The sequence below is a fragment of the Pygocentrus nattereri genome, chromosome 6 (assembly GCF_015220715.1).
Source record: "Pygocentrus nattereri isolate fPygNat1 chromosome 6, fPygNat1.pri, whole genome shotgun sequence".
NCBI classification, from domain to species: Eukaryota; Metazoa; Chordata; class Actinopteri; order Characiformes; family Serrasalmidae; genus Pygocentrus; species Pygocentrus nattereri.
The window spans coordinates 16,090,475-16,100,900 of record NC_051216.1 but is presented as its reverse complement, the minus strand read 5'-3'; the positions used below and the strand labels follow the sequence as shown (position 1 = coordinate 16,100,900).

The window sequence follows — 10,426 nt, the reverse complement described above, 5'->3', positions numbered from 1 at the left end:
AGTGAGTCAGTCAGTGAGTGAGTGAGTGAGAGAGGTCGTAGTTCTATATCTACTGTATACAAGCATTTGCTTCACTACTGTAGTTGTATCTGTAATTTCCTTCTTTATTTGCATACTTTTTTGTCTTTTTGGTCCTCGGCCCACCTCAACACTGCACTTTGCCCTCCCAAGACGAAAGTTTGGGCACCCCCTGCTCAAGCTGCTTTGAACAGTGTAGCTGTTTCAGACTTCAGTCTGAATCAACAGCATCAGGTCCGTCAGAGCTCTTCTTCTCTCCTCTGCTACAACTGCTCGAAACTGAAGAGGCCAGATGGGCGGCCACAACGCTGCTGGACATGAATGACAATGTAGGCGCTCGGAGCATTTGGCGAAATTTTCGGGTCAGTTTATTTTGTTTGCTCACGGCGGCTGAAGAGTGAAACAAGGAGGGACTCCTCCGTCAAGTTTGGCGGAGTCGAGCGAGAAAACGAAGCGCGAGCCAAGTTAACCGCTGGGGGAAGCCGCGCGAACGCGCGCGTGAGACAGACAGACAGACACACACACACACACACACACGCACACACACGCACACACGCTGTTGTGATTGTTTCCTCTCGCGCTGGCCCTTCATTAAGTTTTCTCCGTCGCACAGTGCTCGTGTAGAAACGCGCAGCGCTGTGTATGTGTGTGAGTGTGTGTGTGCGCGCTCACCTCAGTGCAGGGCAGGGCGGCCGCTCCGCTCTTCCTCGCCGCGCTGTGTGTTTAGTCCCGCTCCGAGAGCGCCAGCGAGAAGCGCCGCTCACGCACACACTCCGCCATACTGGATTCAGGCGGACGGATCACGTGCCCATCTCCACATTTCCTAAAGAGGCGGGGTCACCGAGAGGCCACGCCCCTCGCCCACACTACGCTTTAAAGGTGCAGCCTGTGATTCCCGTGAAGCCCTGACACCCACGCGGCGCTCGGCTGTGCCGATCAGGCAAGGGGGGCTGATACGATCGGGGGAGTTTGTAGTTCTTTCATTTTAAGTTACAGCTGCTCTGTCATCTTCACTCAGAGGACGGCAGAGGGGATTCATCTTCAAAAGTAAATACGCATAGAATGCATATAGTTCCCGTCTGCAATTCTCCAGCGCTAACATGGTCACAAATCACACGGTTTTATATAGATTGGATTTAAATCTGAATATATTAAAATCATGTTGCACATTCGAGGCATACACATTTATTTAAAAGATGTCTTTCAGCTTGGCAGGAGAAAGCTGTAAAATTTGCATACAAATGTAATATTTAAAAATGTTGTATAACACGTGTAACAAGTGAAAATGCTTATAATTTGCATCCTTTTTAAAAATGAATTTAAAGTGAAATGGAACATTTTCCATTGAAAATGATATCAGCAAAACTATTTGGGGGAAAAGTAGAATCTTTGAGTTGCAGAGTGTTTCAGCATTTGGCATGGACTCCATGAATTTGCACAAAAGCTTCTGATTAGTGCATAAAATACACAAGAGAGTCGTCTAAACTTTGTTTAGTGGAAGGAATAAGACTGAAAAATGTGGTCAGTTTCATAAATTTGCTTCTATTTGTATTAGAATTAGAATTCAAATGTTTCTTCTTCATTTTAATTGAGCTGTTCTTTATTTTACATTTTTCAAGACTGTTTGTTGTTTATTTCCAGGTTTAAATGAAAAATAAAATCAATGTGGTCTCAGACCTTTGGACTCACACTGTGTGTGTGAGATTTGTGTCTGAAAATTATCCACCACCCATTATGCCCGCTCAGTGGTGGTTTTGTGGGGGTCCTGACTACTGATAAATGTGGTAACAAAGGGCTACTAAGTATGCAGAGAAACAGATGGACTACAGTCTGCAACTGAAAAACCAAAGTGCACCTTTATGGTAAGTGAAGCTGATAAAACAGACAATGAGTGTAGATACGAGGTAGATGTACCTAATAAAGTGGCCAGCAAGTGACGTTGGGGCAGTCGTGGGCTGGTGGTTAGGGAACTGGCCCTGTGACTGGAAGGTTGCCGGTTCAGTCCCCAGTGCCGACAGTCCATGACAGAGGTGTCCTTGAGCAAGACACCTAACTTCCAATTGCTGCCATGGATAGGGCTGCCCACCGCTCCAGGCAAGTGTGCTCACTGCCCCCTAGTGTGTGTGTGTTATGTGGAAGTGAAATTTCCCAGTTTGTGGGATAAAAAAGAGTCTCTTAATCTTAATTAGGCCCAGCATTTTAGGATAATTTAGTGGAGCAATGCAACCCATCTTCAGGCCCCACTAAATCCAATCCGTTTTATATAAGCTTTTATAGTGGCAAGCTGAAGAATTTAAAAAAGTGAAGCTAAACTTTGTGCATGCTGCAGCTGCTAGCAGTGCACGTCCAGTATAAAAGACATCGATCAACACAAGAGGTTGTGCATGACTGCATTTTAGTGACTGTTTATTGTGGCAAGATGAATAAACAGTAGATTTCCTAAATGGGCAGAGCTTTGGTGGTTTGCTGTTGATGTGGCAAATGTGGCTCTCATGATGATTTTCTCATCTTGATCATTTGTAACTCAAGCATATTCATCAAGAGATATGTTTATGCATGTATGGTCATATAAGGGTTAGCCCTTACATATGCATATATGCTTTAGACACTTTGCCTTAGCTGAATGGGACTCTGGGAGGTTTACAAAGGTCTTGCGTGACTCAGTGATTTGGTGACTTATGGCTTCACATAGAGTTTGGGGACATGGTGGAGCCAGAGCACTCCAGTTTCGATCACACTGAGGGTACAAGGGCTGTTGGTCTTGTGCTGGAGGGCTTTGGGTTCAAGTGTCCATCTTGCTGAGCTTTTGAACATGGCACTTAATCCTAACCTGGCCCTAGGGAATGGCAACATCCCCCTGAAAGAGAGCAAAGCCTGAACATAAATAAAGGATTTATATAAAACCTGTTTCTCAGGTTGCTCAGCCTAGTAGTCCAAGGATTATAGGGTTTCATTCAGTGATTTATGACACCCAGTTCAATAGGACATGTAGTAGACAAGGCTTGTCTTCTTAGGCTCCATGCACTTAGTGAAATGTAAATCCTGAATAGTTTGGGAGCCCATGTGAGGTGTTTTATGAGATTTCTTAGTTAGCCAGATGCTGAGGCAGAATGTCAGATATGCACATCAGTGGACAAATTCAAGAGTCTTTATTTTCTGACCTTAGTGTTTTGAGTTATAGTTTATTGATAAACTTACAGGGCGAATAGGTCATTTTACTGCCTATTGTTGGCAGGTCTGGAAGCACAGTGTCTCCAGAAGAGCACTCAGCCTGCACTGAGATTTGAACTCATGGCCTTCTGGTTGCTGAGCCATAGCTCATGCCACAGCCCACTTCACAAGCAAAGGCCATCTGCTGGGTAATCAAACCGCCATGAGGAAGTTCATCTTTTCAGACTAAAATCACCTCTTTTCACCTCTTTATAGTTATTAAAGTCACAGGATGTGTTATTAATATTGGCCCCGGGTGACATTTTTCATTTCTGAAAGTTCTTCATGTTCATTTTAGTTGTGCAAAATTAGTTTTTAGTTGTGCAAAATTAGTACTGCTCCATTCCTCATGAATCAATTTGTGAGAGCAGATAGGAAATCTTCCATAATTAGAAAATCAGTTGTGCATGATAATATTTCACAGTCTTGTGGCTAAATTGTCTCCAAGGACGTTAAAATGTCAAATGAATGGCAAATGCCAAGCACATGCATAAATTTAATGCCTCTCAAAAGTAAGCACAAACACTTTACATTTGAGTGTTCCCTATGCAGTGTCATTGCAGTACCAGCCAAGCCATATATACGTATACATATGCAATAGAAAATCCCTCTGAATGCAGCATTAAGTTTGATACATCTTGACATTTTTTAATTCATTCATCAATTCATTAATGAATTATTCCATTCTGTCCTTCAATACTTCATGAATGAATTCATTTGTTCATTCATTCATTCATTCATTCATTGTAATGCAAGAGTAATAATGCCATTCAATATAAATTATAATATAGCATTGATGCATGTGTTTGAGTTGCTATGTGGACACTCCAGAGTTTTCTGTGTAGTAGCAATTCCAATGGCTGAGTGACAATAATGACTATCATGTAGCCAATTTAATTACCTTAATTATTCTCAGAAAAGCTCTAACACATCATAAATGGACCACACAAATTAACACCGCCAAGTTCTAGAACAACAAAAAAAAAAACAGCACATTATTCCTGAAAACAAAAGCCGCCAACCAGTTCAATTAAAAAGAGCGAAAACAAGACAATGCCCTGTTGTTGTGATACTTTTTCTGTTGACTTGTTTTTAGGAGAATTCCAATCACTGTTATCTGCAGAAAGAAAACACTCTGCAGTGCACTGATAAAAGGAATGAACACTCCTGTTGATAAAGTCTGACTCTTCAGTGGTGAAAGCCAACCTGCACTCGCCAGGCAGAGTTGACTGATGCTGTATGACTCTCTAACACAAACACGAGCTGACAGAGGCGGCTGACACTTCACATTCATACATCCCCACAGACACCGACTGTCCTATCAGTCGCCACACAAATGCATACACATACACACTTACACATATGTGCACAGATAGTCCAGTTCGTTTTAGGCTGACATGGCAAACCTCGTCTGCACATTGCAATTCATAAAGTATGAAACAGCAGTTTCAGTGGAAATGAAAACGATTTTACGCTCATAACTCTGAAGTTTATACTTACAGCCCTGTTAATGACGTTTTATATTACACAATGTTTTGAATAAATGAGTTATATATAAATTTACACACTCCAATTGTAGCCAATCCGCTTAGACGGGTGTCCAACTTTTGCTTCTTTCGTGTCGAGTCTGAGAGTTGTCAGAATTTCCAGTGGGCCAGTAATGTTTTGGTTGTAATGTTACTGTGATCCTGCATATAGAAATCCATGCATATTAGCACAACAATGCACAGACAAACTGTAAACATTACAACATCTATAATGAGAATGATTTAAGAGTGCCCCTCTCCTCAAATTTTAAATCCCTGGGTTTGTAGAATGGGCAGCAAATAGCCTGTTCTAAGTTGTCTTGATGGTCAGGTTTCAAGCTTTTACGGTACATATATTTGGATTACACACCCACCACTATTATACTTCACATTAGACAGCAGAGTACTGATTTTGCATGCAGGCATTTAAAAAGTCAAGCAAAACAGATGCTAAACAAAATCAATCAGCACTAAACTGGTGTTCATATGCAATAGAAAATCCCCCTGAATGCAGCATTAAGTTTGATACATCTCGAACTCAACTCTAGACAAACAATGCACATTTTGTAAAGCACTGCCATTTCACAGCTGTTCAACATTACAAAATGGTTTAATGCAAGCTGTGCACTTGTACAACACAGTGCTGCATTCAGGACAAATTAATACAAATGCACAGAGTTCAGTTAACAATATATGAATCAGCTGGCAGTACTGGCAGACATGTTTTCAAACACACACACACACACACACACACACACACACACGCACACACACACAGACATCTTCAAAGCCGCTTCTCCTTCTGGGTCACAGAGGTTGCTGGAGCTTATCCCAGCTGTCACCGGGCGGAAGGCAGGATACACCCTGGACAAGTTGCCAGTCCATCACAGGGCACACATTTTTTTAAACAATGACTATTAATTAGAAAAAAGCTCAAATTGTATTTACATAGGGCATAAATGATGAAAGCCAAGGCCTCAGGGTTGGGTGGGACTGAGCTGGACGGCAGGTTGGCATACAGATTTATGCAAATTTTACAGGTTTTCTTTCACTTACCCTCAATTTTGTATTACAATTAAATTGAAAGACATACAGCAAACAGCGCTCTACAAAGTGCATCACTTTTTGCACTACTTATATGTGCATTATAATTATAAATATGTGTATTATAATGTAGCAATTCTTATTCATGAATCATATGAAGATGGACAGCAGTGGAAAAAAGCAAAAAAAAGGGCACCATAAACATAAACAAAAAAAGCACTTGGGGAGCATGACATGGAATTCATTAGATATATATTGGCTGTATTCAAGCAGGTGGGCAGTGAGATATGCTGACAGGAACTTAAAGTCATTTACTTGGTTAGCTCTTGTCAATAGCACATTTAAGTCCTGTGTAAGACAAATTTTTTCTTCAGCTTTCATGTTATCACTGATGAGCCAGCTTGGTCATCTTGATTCAAAAAAGAAATAAAATATAGCAATGAAAAAGATGAAGAGGAAAATGCCTAGATTTTAGAAAAAGTGTTTAGCTAACCTAATTTGAATACAGTAACTAGACTTTCTCTGCTAAGTTGACCATTCGGTACTAAAAAGCAAAATGTGAAATGCTATGTTGTAGAGAAATTTACTGAGTCAGAATTGTACACAGTGGAGGTGATAGGAACCAGCTTTCTGAAGAGTTTAATGACTCTGAAAGTTCCAACAGAAGGTTAGAAAATGGCTCAGAATGAGCTGGGTCCTCTGTTTCACATTTTAATAAGGTTTTGTTTTAAAACTGATTTTTATCATTCTTTTATGTTGAACATAAAAGGTACATACAGGGCTTCTCCCTCCAAAAAAAAAACCCATATTTTTTTTTACTATTACAGTATTACATATAAAAACTTACAAGAGACAAGTAGGTTCATTGGTCATTTTGGATGGTAAATAAAATTGCAACACTTGCATGACCTCTGCTCCTATCAACACCACTGTAAAGAAATCCAAGTCAGTTTCTGTATTTTACATCAGGCCACTCTGATTGACTTTGTTGACATCTCAGCCACTGAATTATGCAGAAATGTTGAAAAATCTGTGGAATTCCCCTTTAACAATAACGTGGTTTGAGACAAGTGTAATGATTTAGGCCTGCAGTTTGCATGCTACTAATTACAGGTGTATAAACATTCTTCCATTACTTAAAAGTAGCTCCAGTGCAATATTAAAGCCGCAAACCTTAGACTCCAAACACGTTTTGGAACGGGTAAGTTGACATAAATTGTGTAAATTTGACCTTTCAACAAACAATTCCTTTAATCTTGGTCATCCATCACCTTCGCACAGAAAGATAATCCCTTCCGTCTGTAGGAATCCCTCTTTAGCTGTGTGTTTATCTGTTTAAATGGTGATAAACACACACAGCGTGATGAGGGAGTAGGAGTGAATATACAGAGATGCAAAGGCAGAGCGCTGCCTCCACACTCTGCTCCAGGTGCTAATTAGATTACAATAAATGTAGGATTTGTTTACATTCCAAAAATGAGCCTGTCACTTTTCCGACTGCGCCGAGGGCTTTGAGGACCCTGCTGGCATTTGTCACTGTAATTAAGCCGAGCGCTCTCTGCTTTCTCAGCTCCAGCGAGAGCGCACACACACACACAGCTCCCTCATGGCCCAGACGCCTTGCATCTAATGACGGCCGGATGCGGGCAGCCCAGACAGATGAATCTCTGATCCAGTAAATGTCAGCACACGCACACAGTCACATCAGATTGCAAAATGACTTTCAACATCCAAACACGTATAGGTCAAAAGGGACGGTGGGCAGGAAAAAAAGACGCATGGACATTGTGGAATGACCAGATAAGTGGATAAAGCACTGTCTATGCTTCTTCACTTATCTCTGTTCAACAGGGGTCTTTCAGATACTGTTAGGTTCTGAGGAAAAGGTTATTGTGTGATAATTTATGCTGTGCCAGACCATAGATTGAAACTTAACAGTTCAACACACTGAATTTCCCTATAAAAGTTATAAATATTGGTTTATGGCAAGTGAAAACAATCGAGATCTCTTTGTGAGAGTTTTATCTTTGCAACTGTTCCACAGTCATTTGTTTGTTTTCAATCTTTATTTCAATAAATTGTTCATGTAGTGCATTTTCCCTGTTTATGTGGTGCTGTATTGTCTTCACTGTTGTTAAATGTGCAGATGCTGACTATCTAGTCTAGTACAGCTTCCTGTTAAAAGTGTTTTATGTTATTAGGTCTCTGTTATTTGGTCAAATGTCCTCAAGCATGGAAAAGGTACTATATACAAGCCTCAGTTCCAAAAGTGTTTGGACTGCATGTGCAATGCTAATAAAAATTGAACTAGTGATTATTAGCAATTATATAAAGATAAATCCTGTTTGACTTGTATTAAATCGAAATCCGTACAAAAACATGATATGTGATTCTTTATTTTGATGTTTTATGAACTAGTTTTTAAACTAAATATACAACTGATCCATTTTTGAAAGCAGATTTTTTGCTATTCACTCTTCAGTGGTGCGACCATATGGGGCCTTCGTTGTCATGTTTTGTGCTTCATTATGTTTTCGGCAGGCCAGTCTAGCACCCATATTCTTGCAGTCATGCTCCTGTAACACTTACAGAATGTAGCTTGCCCTTGTCATGTCGAAATAAGCATGAACGTCTCTAAAAAAGGCATTATCTAAAATTTTTTTAAAACATTTCTATCAGTATTGATGCTGCCTTCACAGATGTGAACTTGTGTGTGCCACAGGCACTAATACACCCCCACACCATGACATATGCTGGCCTTTGAACATTATAAACAATGTGAAAGGGTCACTCAACAGGCCACAATACACATTTCCATTCTGCAGCAGTCCATTTCAGATGAGCTCAAGCCCAGAGAAGTCGGCGGTGATTCTGAACATTGTTCAAATATGGCTTCTGCTGTGCATAGTACAGTCTTAACTCACCTCTGTGGATGCGGCGATGAACAATGTTTACTGACCCTTCATTTGTCAAGGTATTCCTGAGCCCATGTGATAATCTATCATAGAAGCTTGCTGTTTTTTATGTAGTGCTCTCTGAGGGATCAAAAGTCACTGACATTTAGTTGTTGTTTTTGGCTTTGCCCTTTACACACACAGATTTCTCCAGACTCCGAAACGTTGGAAAATATTATGCACTTTAGACAGGGTAATATCTAAAATCCTTGCAATCTCTCACTGAGGAATGCTCTTTCTAAACTGATGGATTATTCGCTGACACATTTTTTGCCAAAGTAGCGAGCTTTGAACCATCCTCACTCATAAAGAGCTAGGCCTTTCCTAGGTGTTCCTGTATACCCAAGCATTACCACCTGATGTTTTTACCAATTCACAGTGTTCCTATTCTAACATTGTCTCCGTCACATTTTTGGTAACATGTTGCAAGCATTGATTTCAGAATGGGTATATACTTATAATAACCAAGGAATGGTTTAATGTCTTACAAAATGTTTAATGTCTTGTCTTTGTACTACTGTTTCTTTAAATGCAGATCAATAACTACTTTCTGTTTTTGCTTGCATTCCCCAAGTCAAATTTCTTGGAAGTGATGTTTGTATAAGAATTATTTATATCAATGCATCATGACTATAGGAATCATTTTGCTGGATTCATGCTAAACCGTCTCCAGTCAAAAAAGATGCAATTGCACAACTGCCAATCTTTACTGCTTACACTAAGCATTCATACCCTTTCTATGAAGTATCTAGGAATTTGTGGTTATAACAAGGTCATACTTTTGCAGAATGATACATATTATTGTGAAACAAAGACCAAATACAGACCAGACAAGCTTTCTTTCCCATCATCCAAACGGGAAGGAACTTGCATGTTGGTGAATCAGGCATGCTGGGCATTTCCTCTTTTGATGTCATGACAATCATGTGAGTCTCAGGGAGCCAGTAATAAGAAACTGGCAGCAAAATATGCAAATTCTTGCTCTTTATTGTCAAGATGTTTGGGTTTTGAATTGCATCATTAATGCCAAAAGCAGAAATGGTTGAACTAGTCAGAAGGGAAACTAATCTGAAGCAAATTCAGAAGCCCATTCAGCTGCCCACTTTGCATAGTTTGAACTGTCATGCAGTCTCACCATCTGATTCAATTGTCAGTTTATTGGAGGTGTATATTTAAAGTAGAGTCATGTGTATTATAAGTGCCTGATCATAACCTCCATCTCTCTTTCTGTAGTTTATTAATTCATTAATTTCTTTTTACATCATTTGAAAATGGCAACCGCTCTTTACACTGTGAGAACATTTCATGAAAAACTGACCAACAAAAACTGTCTAATGACTTGGAAAAAAAGCTTACATTAACAGAAACTATAAGAACGCTTCCCTCTCTTGTAAAGGATTTTGCTCCAACTGTGATTGTACACTATATGTCCAAAAGTTTGTGGACACCCCTTTTTATTAGTGAATTAAACTGCATTAAGGTGCACTCACTGCTTACACAAGAGTTTATAGAGTCTCCTACTGCAGCAGAGCAGGACAAACATCTTTTTAATACTCTTGAATATGGAAGTACCTTTGGACTGATACAAACCTTTGGCCACATAATGTATGTACCATATGTAATGTAGCCTGTATATGCAAATGTCTGCACATAATAAAAATGTTTAGTGATACT

At 39.9% G+C, this 10,426-nt stretch overlaps 1 protein-coding gene across 1 annotated transcript in view; it reads right to left on the bottom strand.

Annotated features, from left to right (window-relative positions):
• The window catches only part of hdac4 (histone deacetylase 4), a 226,699-nt gene extending 225,896 nt beyond the window's left edge, over positions 1-803 (bottom strand). The window contains exon 1 of the mRNA XM_017691600.2: positions 691-803. The gene's annotated coding sequence lies outside the window, so the exon portion shown is untranslated. The remainder of the gene's footprint in view (positions 1-690) is intronic.
• Between the last annotated feature and the right edge of the window lie 9,623 nt (positions 804-10,426).